This window comes from Somniosus microcephalus, chromosome 1, assembly GCF_052327205.1.
Source record: "Somniosus microcephalus isolate GS21.2 chromosome 1, FLI_Smic_1.0, whole genome shotgun sequence".
NCBI lineage: Eukaryota > Metazoa > Chordata > Chondrichthyes > Squaliformes > Somniosidae > Somniosus > Somniosus microcephalus.
In genome coordinates, this window is record NC_140987.1 from 107,320,436 (window position 1) to 107,339,224 (window position 18,789).

At 48.9% G+C, this 18,789-nt stretch overlaps 1 protein-coding gene across 6 annotated transcripts in view; it reads left to right on the forward strand.

The window, feature by feature from the left end:
- cdc42se2 (CDC42 small effector 2) overlaps nucleotides 1–18,789 on the forward strand; it is a 267,311-nt gene that overhangs the window by 211,562 nt on the left and 36,960 nt on the right. The gene's annotated exons all lie outside the window — the stretch shown is intronic.

Below are 18,789 nucleotides of genomic sequence, written 5' to 3' on the forward strand. Positions count from 1 at the left end.
TTTTGCCCCGTGTATGTCTTCAATACAATGGACGTGTCCTTTAAGGGTATGTGTGAGAATAGCCGCTCATAGTCTCGTCGATTCATGACAGGGCTGATCCTGTGTCCAATTCCATCTTCACTGGGGACCCTGCTATCATGAGGGTGACCCAAATGGTTCGGTGATCTTCTTTTGCGATCACGTTGTGTAACTTTAAACAACTTAGTCGCCTGCTCCCGGAGTCCTTATCACTCTCCTGATCTTCCGAACTACTGTCTGTCAGTTTCTTTACTTTCCTGTACTGTTCCTTAGTAGTTCTTGTCGTGTTGGTCTTCTTTCCCGACCTGCAGACTCTTGCTATATGTCCTATTTTCCCGCATTGCCTGCATATTTTGTCTTTAAACCAGCAGTCCTTCTGCTCATGGGTTGTTCTGCCGCAGCGATAGCACTTTTCGGCTCCATACGCCATTTCGTTAGCGCTGTATTCTTGTGGTTTCTGTTGTATTTCCGCAGCTCCCCGTGCTGCTGCTTCGTAGGATACTGCCACGCTGAAAGCCTGTTCTAGCGTCAGGTCCTTTTTTGAAAGTAGTCGTTTCTGGGTTCCTTCACTCTGGAGCCCGCAGACAAACATATCCCGTAAGGTGTCTGCCAGTCCTGCTCCGAACTGGCAGTGCTTCGATAACTTGCGTAGTTCCGTAAGATAGTCAGCATTGCTCTCATCTTTGTGCTGATTTCTTTTATGGAACTTGAATCTTTCTGCTATCAGCAGTGGTGTAGGGCTTAGATGTTCCTGTAAGATAGGAACAATCTCCTCAAAACTTTTCTCCATTGGTTTAGCTGGGGTAATTAAATTCCGCAATAGGCCATATGTACTCGCACCCATCAGATTTAATAATACCGACGCCCTCTTCTCTTTCCATCAGCCACCTCATTTGCCTTGCAGTACACTTCAATTCTTTCCACATACGTGGTCCAGTCTTCTACCTCGTTGTCGAAAGCAGTGATACTGCCACTTTTCGGCATCTTGGGCGATTTAAAATGGCGCCTCCCGCGCTTTTGCTTCTTCCCCAATTGAATAAAATGGCGCCTCCCGCGCTTTTGCTTCTTCCCCAACGGGATAAAATGGCGCCTCCCGCGCTTTTGCTTCTTCCCCTTACTGCCACGCTGCTCCTAGCGTTCTACGGGGTAATGGCGGCGACCCGCAGCTTCGGCGCGTCTCGCTTTCCTTCCCCCCCGTTTAGTTTCTCTCCGCTGTCCTGTTCTCGAGCACCGACTGCGCCCTGTGCGCTCCACCCTCTCTTGTTTTCTTTTCCCGGCGATGCTGCGCGGCCCGATTTGTAGAGCCGCTCGATCGAGCTTGAGCCCGCCGCAGTCCGGAAGGGTCAGCGCGCTACCTGCTACCAGCACAATTCGCTGGAACCACAGTCTCTCCCGCAATTCTCCAAACACTGATGGATTCTTTGGGCGGTTGCCCTCGGTCGACGCCCATTGCTCAGACTACGACCTTCCAGGACCTTCCTTTCAGGCGAGATCCCCGTGAGATGATGCCATACTGCAGGTGAGTTCGAACTTACTCGTCGCCACTGTAAAGTCCGCGCCTCAATAATACATGGACTTCGGGAGAACAGTTTAACAGGTACTTTACTGAACAAGCGGCAGCTTGAAACTGAAACTACAGAAGCCTGCTAGGGCCTTTTATACAGGGGTGGTCACTGCCGGTACTGCAGTCTAAGACCAGTTATTCCCTTAAAGGTACATACACAACATCCCAGGAATTTGAATCCCTCCCCCTTGCACCATTCCTCTAGCCACGTATTCATCTGAAATATCCTTCTATTTCTACTCTTACTAGCACGTGGCACTGGTAGCAATCCTGAGATTACCACCTTTTGAGGTCCTATTTTTTAATTTACCTCCAAACTCCCTATATTCAGCTTTTAGGACCTCATCCCGTTTTTTACCTATATCGTTGGTACCTATATGCACCGCGACAACTGGCTGTTCACCCTCCCCCTCCAGAATGCCCTTTTTCTTCAGCTAAAGCAATGGTTTACTTGTTCTTAGGTAAAACCTTCTGAGTGTTATGATCATGTCTCACTGGGCGACAGACATAATCAGTAATGTGACATAGTGTGTCTCTGACCTTGTATAATAGCAAAATACTGCGGATGTTGGAAATCTGAAATAACAACAGAAAATGCTGGAAATACTCAGCAGGCCAGGCAGCATCTGTGGAGAGAGAAACAGAGTTAACGTTTCAGGTCTGGGACTCTTCATTAGAACTGGAAAAAGCTGGAGATGTAACAGATATTAACCAGGTGCAGAGATGGCGGGGGGGCGGGGGGTTAGGAGGGGAAGAAGGAATTGAAAGAACATCCTGTACTTTTGTAAGAGGCAGGAAAGATAAAATGTTGCAAATGGGAGTGGCAAAAATCATACTGCATGAAAAATGTCCTCAGCCTATTACATTGTTCCAATGAAGCTCAACGTAAGCTCGAGGAACAGCACCTCATCTTTCGATTAGGCACTTTACAGCCTGCCGGACTCAACATTGATTTCAACAATTTCAGATAATTATCCCTGGCCCCATTTTTCATGCAGTATGATTTTTGCCACTCTCATTTGCAACATTTTATCTTTCCTGCCACTTACAAAAGTACAGGATGTTCTTTCAATTCCTTCCCGCCCCCCACCACCCCGTCTCTGCACCTGGTTAATATCTGTTACATCTCCAGCTTTTTTCAGTTCTGATGAAGGGTCCCAGACCTGAAACGTTAACACTGTTTCTCTCTCCGCGGATGCTGCCTGGCCTGCTGAGTATTTCCAGCATTTTCTGGTGTCTCTCACCTTGTTGAATACAAAATAATAGGTAGATTCAGTTTGATTCACAGTAACATGTTGATTAAAATATTGGATGTGCGGATTCTGATGAAGACATGACAGAGTTAAGTCTGAAATGGATAACTAGTATTGTACCCATCACTTGTTCACTCTTTTGCATGTGAAATCATGCTTCTAATCGATGGTAAATGTGAGTGCAGACATCCAGTAACATTGGAGCAGTTCTCCCCCCAAATACATAAACAGATTGATGGTTAAGTACATTTCCCCATTTGAAGAGAAAGCACAACTCTGGAGTTCCACCCCACTAAAAATGAGATTCCTGCAGCTGCTTATGGAGCTATGTTAAAGGCTGTTTAAGTCATTTTTAACAAGCCTCATTAGCTTCTAGCATAAAATGGTTGACAATTGCTGTCAGCCTATCCTCAGTTTATGTAAATTATGCACAGAGAGCAGGTGCACAAGTAGTGGCTACTCATTGTCTGATGCTAAGGCTGCGGTTTTATTAATGGAGGCAGGTTGAGTGCAGGTCAGCTGGTTTCCAGCTTCCAGTCCCGCTCCCAGCTGCTTCTGCTCCACAGATGTGATTTTGCCTTGATTGACTTTGTTAAGCCCGCCCTGCGGGCTTGCCGGCCAATTAACAAGAAGTGGGTCAGATGACGTCATTTGATGACGCGTCATCTGCTGATTTCCTTAAAGGGACCACGCACAATTTTATTTTGATAGTTGATTTCTCAGTGTTTGACAGCATTGAGGTGCTGAAAACACTGACAATCACTGCACAAAGGTGAAATCTTGCACCCAGGCTCTCCAATGACTCCCTCCATAGGCTGGAATAAATTGCAGGTGAGGTGACAGAAGCGATCTGTCACTGGTGAGAGAGGTTCTCCCAATGAGGTGGCACTGGACATGGATTTAAAAACTTGTAAGCTAAAGAAATCTGTTAATGTATTAAAAATACAGTACCCATTTTCTTTCCTCTGAGACTCACCATGTGCAACATTGGATCCTTCACACCACTTCTGCAGCTGTCATCAATCCAGAAACATTACAGCAGACTCACAACACGCCACAGTTACCTGACGTGGTGTCCGGACGTCGGGAAACCCGAGCCAGAAACGGCAAAATCCAAAAATAGGCTGACAACTACTGGCAAGTACCTGTTAATAGGCAGGTAATTGCCTTTAATCCACTTCTCGCCGCTAGGTGTCGAGTCCTGTCGCAAATTGGGGACCCGACACTTGGGAAAGCTGTTTGGAGGCGGGTTGACAGCAGGATCGGAACCCGCCGCCAATTAAAACGGATTTAACCTCTGACCCGCCTCCAACCCCGTCCTGAGTGCCGGCAAAATCGCGGCCTACGGTACTGGAAAGCGTACTCTCCCCATAGTGACAGGGCTGATTTTGTGAGGCTCTGCTCCCAGTGCAAAGCTTATTCTATAGAGCCAGCATCACTTTTGAGTTATCCAGTGTCTCTTGTGGACATATTTATCGTGCTGAATTTCATTGCTGTTTTCTACATAGTGTTTCACTCAGCCACCATCACACTTTCCATTAAGCTCCAGAAATTGGGGGAAGAATTCTCTCTCTTGGAGTCCTTTTTTCTTTCTCTCTCATACATAAAGTATGCAAATGAATCCATTAAACACATTCTGTGCCTAGAGTGATTCTCCCCCCCCCCCCCCCCACTATTTCCACCACTTCTTTTTGAATATAGCTGAATCTCATCAAGTATTTGAGCGATTTTATTGTTTTCAAGCATCTGCTGTGAAACAGGCCGCCACATATTTAGACCTGCTGCAGCTGGAAGAAAATGTGGGCTCCTCACAAAGTTGCTGTAAATCTAACTGACACATACACATCTCCCAGGGTCAATATAAATCAGAATTTTTACTGAAAACAATATGTTAAGCTTCACAATAGCACACTTACAGGCTTGGCGGCTAGTGTGGGAACATAGGAGTCTCCCAGAAATAAAATTAAATAGTTTTGTGAGTCTTATGAAGCAAAACACCAACATACGCAGAGTGGGGGGTGGAGATAGAAAGAAACTCCATTTTATTGTTATATTACAAAATGGATAAATTGTACAATATGTTTGGGGGTGGGAGATCAGAATTTTTATACCTCACCCGTTTTCTCCCTTCTCCAGCTCTTTTAAAAGTGTTGGCTCCTTACTGAGATATGATGATCAGGAACAAGAACCCTGGCTGACTTTCCCCTCTCTAACCCAGTGGCATTGAGACCAATTGCAGCACTCCTACCACTGCCTGTCTTAGACTAGCTAACTTGGCACAGTCTGGGATCAAACCTGGAACCTTTCGGCTCTGTATGGCTTAGTTACATACTGAGCTATCAAGGGAACATGTTGGGGTTTTTTTCTGATGGGAGTTGGTTTAAAACAACATTTTGTTGATGTGGGGTGGGGTTACGACTCTCAGGCCATGACTTCCCCTACCTCCGCTGTGTAGAATGATTTTTACGTTGATTGAGCTTGTTAAGCCCGCCCAGCGCGTTTGCCTATGGTTATGCTTATGGAGGGAGTCACAGCACGCATGGAGATTCTATTCCCTTCCAATGCTTGGAAGAGACCTCCCCAGGAGACTCAACGCAGCCTGGTTGCACATTGCACAGGAGGACACAAGCAGGGATGTCATCAGGAGGACCAGTCTGCAGTGGCGCAAACCTTTTAATGATCTCAGTTAGTCACGAAATATTACTGCAAAGCCACACTCAAACGCACACTGCTGTGCCACTCATCACATCCCCATCACTCTGCCATCCCTACCCTACTCCTGCACATCCATACTCACACCAACTTATCTTGCACCTCCACCCATCCCTCTCTATCTACATTATCACATCCCCATCTCACTATCCACCCCTCTCACTCACCCTCACCCTAGTCCAGTCATACCAACTAACAACACACAAGGATAGGCACTTGGGTGTTTTAGCCAATATTGATGCAATGTTTCTGTTAATGTGGTGTCAAACATTGAAACCTTTATTTTCAACACTTTGCTTTCTTGGACAGATTTGTGTGCACCTTTGGAAGTGGCTTAGTGAGTTGCAGTGAATGGTGAGACATAATGGTACCCCCCGCAATGGTGATGAGTGTGAAAGGACTGGCGTGGGCATTGTAGGGATGCTTTATGGTGTTGGTGTGGTGCCAACCTGGTGCATCATGTGACACCCAGGGTGTACAGTGTCAAGTGAAGTAAATCTGGCTATGGTGAGGCCATCCCTGGTGTCCCGGGCAGCAATGTGGTTGGGTGCTGATGCCCTGTGTCCTGTGCAGCACCAGCTGATTGCGGAGAGGGTTGGTGATGTTGTTGGTGTGCCTGGTGATGTTGGTGTTGGGGCTGATCGTGGTGGGTTTCTGAGGACCAAGGTGAGATAGTTTCAAGGGCACCGATGCTGATGGAATAGATGGCAGGTGAACTTGAGATGCCAGAAGTGATCTGTCAATGGTGAGAGAGGTTGTTCCACTGAGGTGACACTGGATAGAGAGTTTGCTCCAAACATTTGCAACTTGCATAAAGCTCAATCTGTCTTCCAAATGCAGTAAGCAACAGCTTCTAACCTTGGAAAGTGAACAGCTGTGAGATGGGAGCTTTTATAGCACATTTGCAGCTGTCAAGTAATGAGATGATTCCATGGTCATACAGCTCCCGACCTCCTTACCTGACGTGATCCCCAAGCAGCGTTGACCCTGTGGGCGACCCCATAAACTGGTAAGGTGAGCGCAAAATACTTTTTTAATGGGCTGTTAACAAGGTCATAATGACCTAAATTGCCTCCCCCGCCGCTGTGTGTTGGGTCTGTTCAGCCCTGACAGACCCGACATCTGAGAGAGTCGTGTGACGGCAGGTTGACAGCGGGGTCCCGACCCGCTTTCCCACCCGACCCGCCACCGAAAGCACCCGCTGACCCCCCGAAAAATACCCCCCTCAGTCTCCATGAAACATATAACTGGCATACGATTACAACGGTAAGCATAGATGAGGAAGGCCATTCGGCCCATCGAGTTCATCCTTCCATAGAAGCCTGTGACCCCCCCACCACATTATAACATCTCACTGCTTTTTGAATGATTTAAGTTTTTGCCTTTGCTATCCTACCACCTACCTGAAAGGCTATTCTTGGTATTACTCACCCTTTGCATTTGTCCCCATGTCATCTTGACCTTTAGTCACGGTTTAACTTGAAATAGTGCTTATGGTTAACCTTTCTGTATTCCACTTGGTATAAATCTATAAGATCCCCTATCATTTGTCTCCTTTCCAGACTGAAGAGCCCCAGTTTTTCTAAGCTTCAATAATGCCAGCGGGACCGAGTTATGAGGAGTAAAGTCTTGTGGCTATTCTCTGCACCACTTCTAAACTTGGATGTCCCACTTGTGTCTCTGTGATCAAAACTGAATGCAATTTCAAGACACAGCTTGATCAGAACACTGTACAGTTTCAGCATGACGACCTCAGACATGAACTGCACTGATTAACTGTATTCTTGTTTGAGATTTGTGTAACTTTAGATATGCTGTGGAACTCCCGACCCCTACAGCAATATAAAATCCTAGCTCATGCTGTGAGTGTGTAGAAGCATGTCGAGGCCAACACGTCAATGTTTAAAAGTTACCAGAGCTGTAGCAGCCTGAGGACACACAGTGCCAGCTTGGTTTCATTAGAACTGTTGACATTGGACAGATCTTAGGTGAGGGATTTTCAGTCACAAGCCATGTACCAGAGACATTGCCTCATGTTAAAAAACATAAACATGGCTAAAAGTAGCTAGTTGCAGCCATCAAGTGGCCTGTAGGAGACGGCAAAAAGGCATTAATATCTTATTCTTAGTCGCTGTCTTTTCCATGTCTCTTTTCCTCTGTTACTTGTTTTCTTTGCATTTCTCTTTCTCTCTTTGCTTGGCTGTTAGATTTGGGAAGGTTTTCTCTTTGCGAAGTGAGACATAGCAAGACAACCATTGAACCATCGCGGTTTACAGCATTGATGGAAGGCATTTGATCCATCGTGTCAGTGCTGGCTCTTTGCTGGAACATTCTCCCCATAGCCCTGTATCTTCCTCTGACTCAAATATTTGTTTTCACTTTTCCCTTAAAAGGTGCAGTGGTCTCTGCTTCAACCACTCCAAGTGACAAAGCATTCCATGCTCTAACAACCCATATATCAGAAATATGGAGATATACTGGTACTTGTAGTCATGAGATCACTGTCCTAAGGAAGGAGATCACAATCTCACATGTGAGACTCCCATTGAATATGGAGTGCTTGGCCTAGAAATTCATTGACGCCACTTTTGGGGCGCTAAAGTGAGGCGTCCGCTAAAGTTTGCGGCCGCCGCCAAATCGATGCCACTTCTCCGATATTCATCAGCTTCGCCCTAGGAGTTCGGGCGAGCGCTAAAACTGCTGCTGGACGCCTCTCTTTGGGCGCTAAGCCGGAGGTGGTGATCGATAGCGCCGAGGCCGGGCACAGCGCAGGTGCGGCCATCTCGTGATTGACAGCAGACACCCTGGCGCCGGCCAGCTCTTAAGGGGGAAGGGTCGACTGTGTCTGCTGCCACGCCCTGGATAGTGGAGCCCTCCAGCTAGGCCTGAACACTGCTGCTGGACCCAAATAGCGCCTGAAGACATGGAGAAGGCCCGTGAACGTGCGCAGCGCTTCTCAGAGCGTGATCTGAGTGTGCTGCTTGCTGCTGTGGAGAAGAGGCGCCATGTTTTGTACCCGGACAATGGCAAGAAGGCGACGGTCCGCGTCTACAGGAGAGCCTGGAGGCATGTCGCCACCAAGCTGTCAGCCAACAGCGACGTCCCCAGGAGCGGTGCCCAATGCCGCAAAAAGTTAAATGACCTCACACGCATTGTCAGGGTGAGTACCCTTTCCAGTGACCTCCTCATCCTTGCATGTGCACCTCACATTATGGGCAAAGGGACCTGAAAGCTCTAATGGCCAGCCTTCATCCAGCAGCTATGGGACAGGCATGAGCATGAATTGCACATTCTGCACTTAACACACTGGCCAAGCTATTCCACCATGGGAGGCATTGCACACCAGATCATGGCGACACACTGGCCAGGCTATTCCACCATGGGAGGCAGTGCACACCAGATCATGGCGACACACTGGCCAAGCTATTCCACCATGGGAGGCATTGCACACCAGATCATGGCGACACACTGGCCAGGCTATTCCACCATGGGAGGCAGTGCACACCAGATCATGGCGACACACTGGCCAAGCTATTCCACCATGGGAGGCATTGCACACCAGATCATGGCGACACACTGGCCAGACTATTCCACCATGGGAGGCAGTGCACACCAGATCATGGCGACACACTGGCCAAGCTATTCCACCATGGGAGGCAGTGCACACAAGATCACGGCGACACACTGTACTTAGAGGCCGTCCTTTCTCTTGCAGGCCAAGCTGGCGAATAATCGCAAGAGCCGGACTGCGACCGGGGGAGGCCGACCCCATATCCAGCCACTCACCGACCTGCAACATCGCGTGGAGCGCCTCATGGGTGGCCGGGTGATTGGGCCCGTTGCATGTGGAGATGCCGACCCTGTTCTGGGCAGCAATGGTAAGGACATCACCTTTTGCACCTCTCTCGTCCCACTTGCGCATCAGATCTACATCCTTTGCCACTGTCCGACCAATGCGCTGAATGCCACCACTCATGCATCCCGCACTGACGCCCTCTCCTCACTCTAAAGCTACTCTTGTGCCTTCCTGCTTTCAGATGGTGAAGAGGAGGTCCCTGAACTTGCCAGTGACAGACCCTCCGAAGAGGAGCAGGAGGAGGAGCAAGAGGAAGGCGGCCCATCAGGGGAACCCTCAGCCGCGGCCACCCAGGCCAATGTAGGGGACACGTCTTCCCTGGAGGGCAGCGTGGCGGAAGTGTCGAAGGGGAGGGGAGCTCCTGCGGGCTGCAGAAAGGCGGGAGGGGGGTGGAAGCTCGGCGGCCTTCTCCCCAGAGGGGGGAAGCGTCGGAGGGGAGTCCAATTGCGGGGCCCAGCGGCCTCCAGCAACGCAGGAAGGGTCGGCCAGCTCGGCGGCCTTCTCCCCAGAGGGAGAGTCCGGCCTCCAGTCAGGAGATGCTCTTCGCCGAGGAGATGGAACGCCTCGAAGACTTGTCCGCGGACTCGGAGCGCCGGCACACGGAGCTCATGGCGGCAGTGGCACGGTTGCCTGAGTCCATCGATTCCCTCTCTCGGAGTGTGGCCGAGTTCGGGCCCTCAGAGGCCACCAGTCGGGCGGAATACCGGGCAGATCAGGCAGCGAGTCGGGCAGAATTCGGGGCAGCTCTGTCAGCAACTGGCCAGGTGATCAGTGGTGCCGTCCAGTCACTGGCATCAGAATGCGGTCAGTGAACAGGTCAACACGGGCACTCCCTGCTGCCACACTCGCTGTGTCAGCCAGGCATCGCCAGGGCACCCGGCGCGCTGCAGCAGCACAGCGGTCTGTCCCTCGGCAGATTGGTGCGCATGCTGCAGTGCTGGCCCGGGCGAGTGCCAGTGTCTCAGGCGACCAGCGAGCGCCTGCCATCCGCCAGCTTGCCGCCATTCCTCCAGCCGCCACTGCCAGTCCCCCAGTGGAGCTGCCAGGAGCTGCTGCAGCGACTGATGCTGGCCAGCCACAGCTGCAGCAATCAACAGCCGCCCGCTCGACGGCCAGACCTCGACTAGGCCGACCCCCAAGGGCATCTGCCGTCACGACATGTGCCCCTCAGGAGCCTGCCCCCAGCCTTGCAGCAGCCAATGGCCTTACTTTGAGGCGGAGCAGCAGGGCGGGCAAGGGCCACCCAAAGAGGGCCAAGGCATCGCCCTAGCGGGCCAAATAGTCGAATGTGTGGCCATTTGTGTTTGTTTCTTGAGGCCGAGAATTGGATGTTTGTTTTTTGAAGGCCGATGATGTGATGTTTGTTTTTGACGAAGGCCGAGAATGACGGCCATTTTAATTGCCCTATTTTGTTAATCCTCTCCAGGTTGTGGGGGCGAGTAATGTGTTTGAGTGTTTTTTGGGGGTTTCGTCTGTTTTTGGTTTTCATGTGGGAAGGGCCCAGAGTTTGTACAATAAACCATTTTATTTATTCACATTGTCCATGTTTGATCTTTGAAGTGTTTGTTGCCTTAACCGGCTGAGGGCTTGCGGAGCGGCTGCAATCATGTTCTATCATTGGCACAAGCCATTCCCTGACAGGGGGCCTAGAAGTGACGTTCAATAAGCCGCCGACGGGCGGCCCTTGGACCTTGTGCCTCCCTCCTGGGCTGGTACTCCTCGTCCTCGTCGTCCTCCTGCTCCTCCTCCTGAGGTGGTGGTCCAACGTGAGGTGGCAGTGCCTGAGTCCTGCGGATAGCCAGGTTGTGCAGCATGCAGCAAACGACGACGAATTGGGAGACTCGATCCTGCGAATACTGGAGGGCTCCCCCGGAGCGATCGAGACAGCGGAACCGTTGCTTGAGCACGCCGATTGTTTGTTCTATGAGGTTCCTCGTCGCTTGATGGCTCTCATTGTATGCCTCTTCAGCAGGGGTCGTGGGCGCGCGGAGCGGGGTCATGAGCCAGGTACACAAAGGATAGCCTTTGTCCCCGATAAGCCATCCTCTTGGGGGAGGCTGTGCCTGGAACATGTCAGCCACAGTTGTCTGTCGCAGGATAAAGGCATCGTGGCTGCTGCCTGGAAAGCGGGCATTGACAGCTAGGATGCGCTGCCTGTGGTCACACACCAGCTGTACATTGAGGGAATGGTAGCCCTTCCGGTTGCGGTAATCCTCGGCATGCTCAAGAGGTGCCCGCAAAGCCACATGCGTGCAGTCAATGGCGCCCTGCACCATGGGGAAGCCCGCTATTCTTGCAAACCCCACTGCACGCTGCTGCTGCTTGTCCAGGGTCATGGGGAAGGAGATGAATTGATGTCTCCTTGTGAAAAGGGCTTCGGTCACCTGGCGGATGCAGCAATGCACGGCGAACTGGGAGATGTTAGCGATGTCCCCAGTAGCAGATTGGAAGGAGCCGGAGGCATAGAAGTTGAGATCCACCTTCACTGCCACCGACAGAGACGTCCTGCGCATCAGCTGTGGCTGCAGATCTCTCTGAAGCAGCCGGCAGATGTCTGCAACCACCTCCCTTCGGAATCGCAGCCTCCTAACACACATCGCGGCAGACATGGTCAGATAGGAGGTCTGCTGGCGGTATACCCTGCGTGGGTAAGGCCTCAGTTGGCGACGCCTGTTGCCCCCTCTGCGTCTAGCCAGGGCTGCCACTCTCTCACGGCGTCTGTAAGCCCTTCTGGCATAAGGCTGAAATTCAGCGTTGCCACCCAATGCAGCCCCCATTATATGCTGGCAAACACTGAGCTCTGAATGAAGGCAAAGATAATTGGTAAGCTCTGGCCTGAGCCAAAAATACCTGTCCAAGCGTTGGTCCAAACCAGTAAACTCTCCTCCTTGGTCTCTGTCCAAAAAACCGTTGCACAAGAGTGAATGCTGCAAAATGGCTGGCCTTTATACTGCTGGGTAAGTGCCCTTTAATTTGCGCTCCCCGCGGCCCGGCTGGGCTGTGTACCGTTCCACTTCACAGTCGCTCGGGCCGCCCGGCGCACAATGGGCCGGCGCAAGTGAAGTTCCGGTTCGGGGCGCACAAACGGCGTTGCACTAGCAAATGACGTCATGATGTGCGCGCGCAGCAGGGCGCGCGCTAAGACTTTGCGCCGGCGCTAAATGTGTACTGAAGTTGGGGCGAGGCGCAGATCGCGCTGCGCCCGGCCGCTAAGCGCCTAGCGCTCGAAATCTACTCCTCCTAAGGCGCTAACGGCTGCCGCGCCCAACTGAATTTCTCGGCCCTTGTAAACATAATTTCCCTCTCCCCCAGAAAGGCATGGAAAGCCCAATAATAAAATTGATGTACCTTGTACTGTCTAAACACGTAAAATTACATTATGTTAAGTTTCCACTGCTTCTCAATGTCTGTAAAGATTGACCTCTAGATTGTGGAGCAATTACTTTCTCTGTGTTTTCTCATAGCCTAGTTCGACAGTCAAATGACTAGACTGTTGTGAAGTAAATGATAAGGGCTTGGCGCACTGAGCTGGCACACTAAGCCACTGGGCTGTGGAGCCATTGAAAATCGGTTTGCATCACGATTGTTACTGGTCTTGTCAGAGCAGGAGGAGGGATATCAATGGGAGGCTCAATACTTTCCCACAGAGAGGGGAGAAGAAAACCCAGATGTTGAGTCAGGATGGAATAGAAAAAACATGGGAACTTTTAATTACATTTTTAAAACATAAATTATTGAAGACAGCACAAAGCTCATTGTGGATTTCTTCAGTGTGAATGGCATATGTTCAATTTAATTTTTGTTTATAAGTGGCCTGTATCCTGACGGACGGTAAACTGTAAAACTATCAGAAAAGTGTCTTGAAAATGCAGTAAAATGCTTCTTGCTTCCTGCAGCACCTCCAGAACTTACCAGCTGGTATTATTGTCCAGCACAACCTACTCAAGGCTGGGTTGTTCAATGAGAAGCAGATAGAGCTACTGTTTGGAAAGCAGTTACTAGAGGTTACTTGTAATTGTAGTTGTGTGGGTGTATGGAGGAGGGTTCCTTTTCTTTTACTACTTGTTTTCCCCCCCGCCGTGCCAATGCGGTGAGACAATCAGCCAACCACGTGTGTACTTTGAGAAGTTCCACTCACCATTTGAATTGAACAGGAAGAAGAGTCTCCAGAACATCAACGCTTTTATAACATGTTGACCTCACCAGCACGTGTAAAGTACATTTAGGGGATATTCCATGCAGAGGCAGTTACTGTGCTCAGCAAAATAATCTGCGGCAATTTGTGTCAGAGTTGAGGTCTTTTTGCGATTACAGGCTGTCCCACTGTTTTCAGTGCACAATGCCCTTGACTCTTTATCTATTGCACAGTGCCAGTAGCAGCTTCACAACTTCCACACTCTAGAAGATATACATGGGGCTCATTAATGACCAGGCTTATTCGACATCTTAATTGACAATAATGCCGAATATATTCAGAGGGTGACCACAGTGGTTTCTCTCTGTAAATGTCTTGCATCATAAGCCTATCCTCGTCTCATAGTCTGTAATATGCACGGGGTGGGGGGGTGAACCTTTGTGTGTCTGATTCCATCTGGCGGGAGGCAGGCTTTGCAAGCCCGACTGATGGAATTGGTGCCAGGCCCGACCAATTTTCACAGTCGGGCCTTATTGGAACATTTTCAGCGAGCTGCCAACGCTGAATGAGTGCTAGGAGGCAGCCCGCCGATCAGGAGGCTCGGGAAATCTGGCGGCTTCTCCGTGGAACTGAGGAGGGTGGGGGGGCGGTGGTGGAAGCAGTCCACGGAAGGGGGCAGCACAGAGGGATTGGCAGCAGTTGAGATCATTTTTGTGGGGCCATGAGGAGCATTCATGCCACCAGCCCCCACCCATGTCCTCACAATAATCAGTGCCATTGCATTTGTGTGTTTTGAGAGCAACCTGCAGCTCTCCCTTTAAGGACCACTAATTTGGTCGCTCAACGCTCAGGCATCACACTTGATACGCAAAATGTGATTCACACCTGCACCTGCTTGGCTCAAATTTCATATTCATATAACAGCAGCAAATCACAACTGAAGAGGAGGGAAATATACGGCCGCGATTTCGCCCTCCGAGGTGGGTCGGGGGTGGTGGCGGGTTACAACCCCGCTGCTGGCTCCATCCCGCTCTATGAAAAGAATTTTACGCTGATTGGGCTTGTTAAGCCCGCCCAGCACGTTTGCCGGCCAATTGAAGGAAGCGGGTTTGATGACGTCACTTGATGACGCGTCATCAGCCAGTTTCCTTAAAGGGACCATGCGTAAATTGATTTTGACAGTTCTGCTGTGAGTGTTCTACAGCATTGAGGTGCTGCAAACACTGACAAGCACTGTACAAAGGTGCCGGCTGCACCCATGCTCTCCCATGACTCTCCTCATATGGTTATAGAAGAAGTCACAGCATGCAGGGAGGTTATCTTCCCTTCCCATGGGCGAAAGAGACCTCCCCAGGAGACCAACGCAGCCTGGTTGCACATTGCACAGGAGGGCACCAGCAGGGGTTTCGTCAGGAGGACCAGGCTGCAGTGGCGCAAACCTTTCAATCACGAAACATTACTGCAAAGCCACACTCAACCTCCTCCTGCTTTGCCACTCATCACTCTGCCTTCCCTGCCCTACTCCTGCACATCCTTACTCACACCAACTTACCTTGCACCTCCACCCATCCCTCTCTATCTACATTATCACATCCCCATCTCACTAGCCACCCCTCACACTCACCCTCATCCTACTGCAAGCATACCAAGTAACAACACACTTGGGTATTGTTCATAGCCAATGTTCATGTGAAGTTTCTGTTAATGTGCTGTCAAACATTGAAACCTTTATTTTCAACACTTTGCGTTCTTGGACAGATTTGTGTGTACCTTTGGAAGTGGCTTAGTGAGTTGCAATGAATGGTGAAACATAATGGTACCCCCCCCCCCCCCCCCGCAATGGTGATGAGTGTGAAAGGACTGGCTTGGGCATTGTAGGGATGCTTTATGGTGTTGGTGTGGGGTGGTGCCAACCTGATGCATCATGTGACACCCAGGGTGTACAGTGTCAAGTGAAGTAAATCTGGCCATGGTAAGGCCATCGCTGGTGTCCCGGGCAACAATGTGGTTGGGTGCTGATGCCCTGTGTCCTGTGCAGCACCAGCTGATTGCGGAAAGGGTTGGTGATGTTGTTGGTGTGCCTGGTGATGTTGGTGTTGGGGATGATTGTGGTGGGTTTCTGGGGACCAAGGTGAGATAGTTTCAAGGGCACCGATGCTGATGGAATAGCTGGCAGGTGAGGTTGAGATGACAGAAGCGATCTGTCAATGGTGAGAAAGGTTGTTCCAATGAGGTGACACTGGATAGAGAGTTTGCTCCAAACACTTGCAAGCTGCATAAAGCTCAATCTGTCTTCCAAATGCATTAAGTAATAGCTTCTGAGCTTGGAAAGTGAATACCTATGAAATGGGAGCTTTTATAGACCATTTGCAGCTGTCAAGTAAAGAAATCATCCCATGCTGACACAACCCTCGACCTCCTTACCTGACGTGAACCTGCGCAGTGGGGAAGCCGTTGGCGAACTCTAAAAATCTAAAGGTTAGCATAAAATACGAATTAATTGCCTCTTAACAATCTCTCTAATGTTGTAAATTGCCTCCCCAGCCGCTTGGTGTTGGGCCTGTTCTGTGATGACAGACCCTACATCTGGGAGACTAGCGTGGAGGCGGGTTGACAGCGGGTTCCCTACCTGCTGTCAAAAAAAAAACATTTTCCCAGCTGACCCCCTGAAAAATTCTGGCCAACAAATCAAGTATGAGGAAATTGGATAAATCAACTTATAAACATCCAATATGAAACTAATAAACACATACAAAAACAACAAATCAAATCAAGGCTAAGCAGTCTGCCAAATCTACCAATAAAAGAAAGAAGGGAAGAAATCAAATCAGTCGGCAAAACTTTTGAAAATCCTTTCCACGGCCATCTTGATTTCCCCACTAAGTGTAGCAATTATGATTGGAAATAATGTTCATAACATGATAGGCAGTTAAAAATTATAAAATTTGCCAAAGAATGATCAAAATTATCTATAAAATAGGATCTAAAATCAACGGCCTATCCGGCGCTCTCCTGCGAGAGTGTGGTGGGAGGGCCGGATCCCTGTCTTCCCCACCAGTTTCCGAAAGGCCTCGTTTGGGGGAGTTTCCTCATCCCCGGCTTGGTAGAGAACATAAGGGACATACTAGCTTATCGGCTGGGGGGAAAAAAGGGGCCAACCTGTGGTCCTCAGAAATTACCTGGACCACCAAAGATGTTTAAAATTTTGAAGATTTTTCTCAGTCCACCCTTAAAGGAGGCCATTGAGTGCACTCCAGAATATTTTAGAGAGGGTCAGCATCCCTACGCTCCACTACATTATGTTGCTTACCCTGTCTGACAGACACTTGAAATGTGCCCCAGTGGTGTGGACCCCCACCAGGCATATTTAAAATATGCTTCAGTGTGAAATTCCACCAGAATTGTAAATGCAACTACACTCGTGTACAAAATCTACTGTCAAAAACTGGAAAGATATAAACATTTATGCCAGCAGAGAATTCCCATTTATCTTTCTACTTAAAGAAAGTAGTGTGCAGCTCCTTGAACTCTTCTTCTGGTGCACTGTGTGCTTTTCAGTTAGAGCTGCACATTTTGGATAATAGAGATAATTCCTAATGTTAGTTATTAGTCTGATAAGCCCTGGGACTATGATTAATTGACTCTGAACTTGTTCTCCTGTGTTGCTGTTGTAACATATCATTTATATTGTGCAGCCCTCTATTAAAACATTTCTAAGGTGTGTGATTCTGGGTGTGTTTGTAAACAGAGCTTAAGTAGGATATATAAACTGATAAGAAAGCAGTGTACAAAGATTAAGATAACAGCACAGAAAGCAGTTCTAGAAAAAATAATAGAGATACTAAAAATAGCAACTGGAAATGACATGAGGTGTCATTATTATTATGCTTGGCCATTCTGCTAATGAATTACCTTTGATAGGCGTTGCGGTAGGAAAGCATTCTGACCAATTTGTTCCCCTCAAAAGTCCAAACTGGTTGTGTGATTTTTCAGTAGATCTGATGAATGCTTTCAACACTCTTTTATAATTCTCTGCACTGCTTATTATTTTATAAATAATCCATTTTGGCCACTTTGTGTAACTGCTCAGCAACAGCTGTCTTTTAGCAATATTGCTGTCTCTGCCACTAGGAAATTCGACTCTTTCTTTTGCAGTCGGAAGTGCTTATGATGCAAAACCCGGGAAAAGGAAAAGTGTAGGAGGATAATCACACTGTAGCCGCCATAAGAATTGCACTCTAGGTATTTCCACAGGAAAGGAAAGTGGATGCATTTTGTATCATTGCCTCACCCACTTTCAGCAGAGTGTTTTGCCCTTTTTATACTGCAGTTTTGGTGTACGGTATTGTGTCTTCCTGGCAGCAATCTAATGATAAAAGTTTGATATAAGATTGGCATGCAGTGCTGAAATGTATGGCAGTAATGAGGCCCTGTGGTTGGGCTGGTCTGGTGCTGGTGAATAGATGCTGCTGATAGGAAGAATATCAAAAATAAAATTGAGAAAAACAAGTGACCAAGTATACTGCCATTCAGGTTCATATAACAATAACAACTTGCATTTATATAGCACCTTTACCATCATAAAACACCCTAAGGCACTTCATAGGAGCGTTATCAAACAAAATTTGACACCGAGCCAAGATATTATAACACGTGACCAACAGCTTGGTTAAAGAGGTAGGTTGTAAGGAGCATCTTAAAGGAGGAGAGAGAGGTAGACAGGTGGAGAGGTCTAGGGAGTGAATTCCAGAGCTTCAAGCCCAGGCCCTAGAAATTTGAATTGTTTGCGCTGGTTGTTAAGGCCAGTTTTGAGGAGAAAAATGGCGGTCGCATCACTTTCGCCCGCTGCCGGCGTGTCCTGTGGCGGCCGCCATTTTCAGCAGGTCGGCAGCGTTGCCGTTACCTGCGCTCAGTGAAGGTATTGTAATTAGTCGGAGCGTGACGTCGGTTGACGCCCACTCATCCATTTTGGATATCGCTGCTCCTCTTGCTGCCCTCTCCAAAGCACGTCTGTGCATGCAGCCACTAAAAGCGCTTCAGCAACATAAACAGCCATGAGGACGCTTCAAGTGACAAATGTAAGACAGCCAGGACTATTATCTCCACGTAGCAATGATTATATTAATCGCAAGCCTAAGTCTTGATAGCTAACCCTTGAGATTTGTAGGTAAAGTTTAATTTTTTTTTCGGTGGTTTGCTTATTTGAATCTGTCCTGCCTGAGATTGTAATACTGAATGTGTAACAAATGGG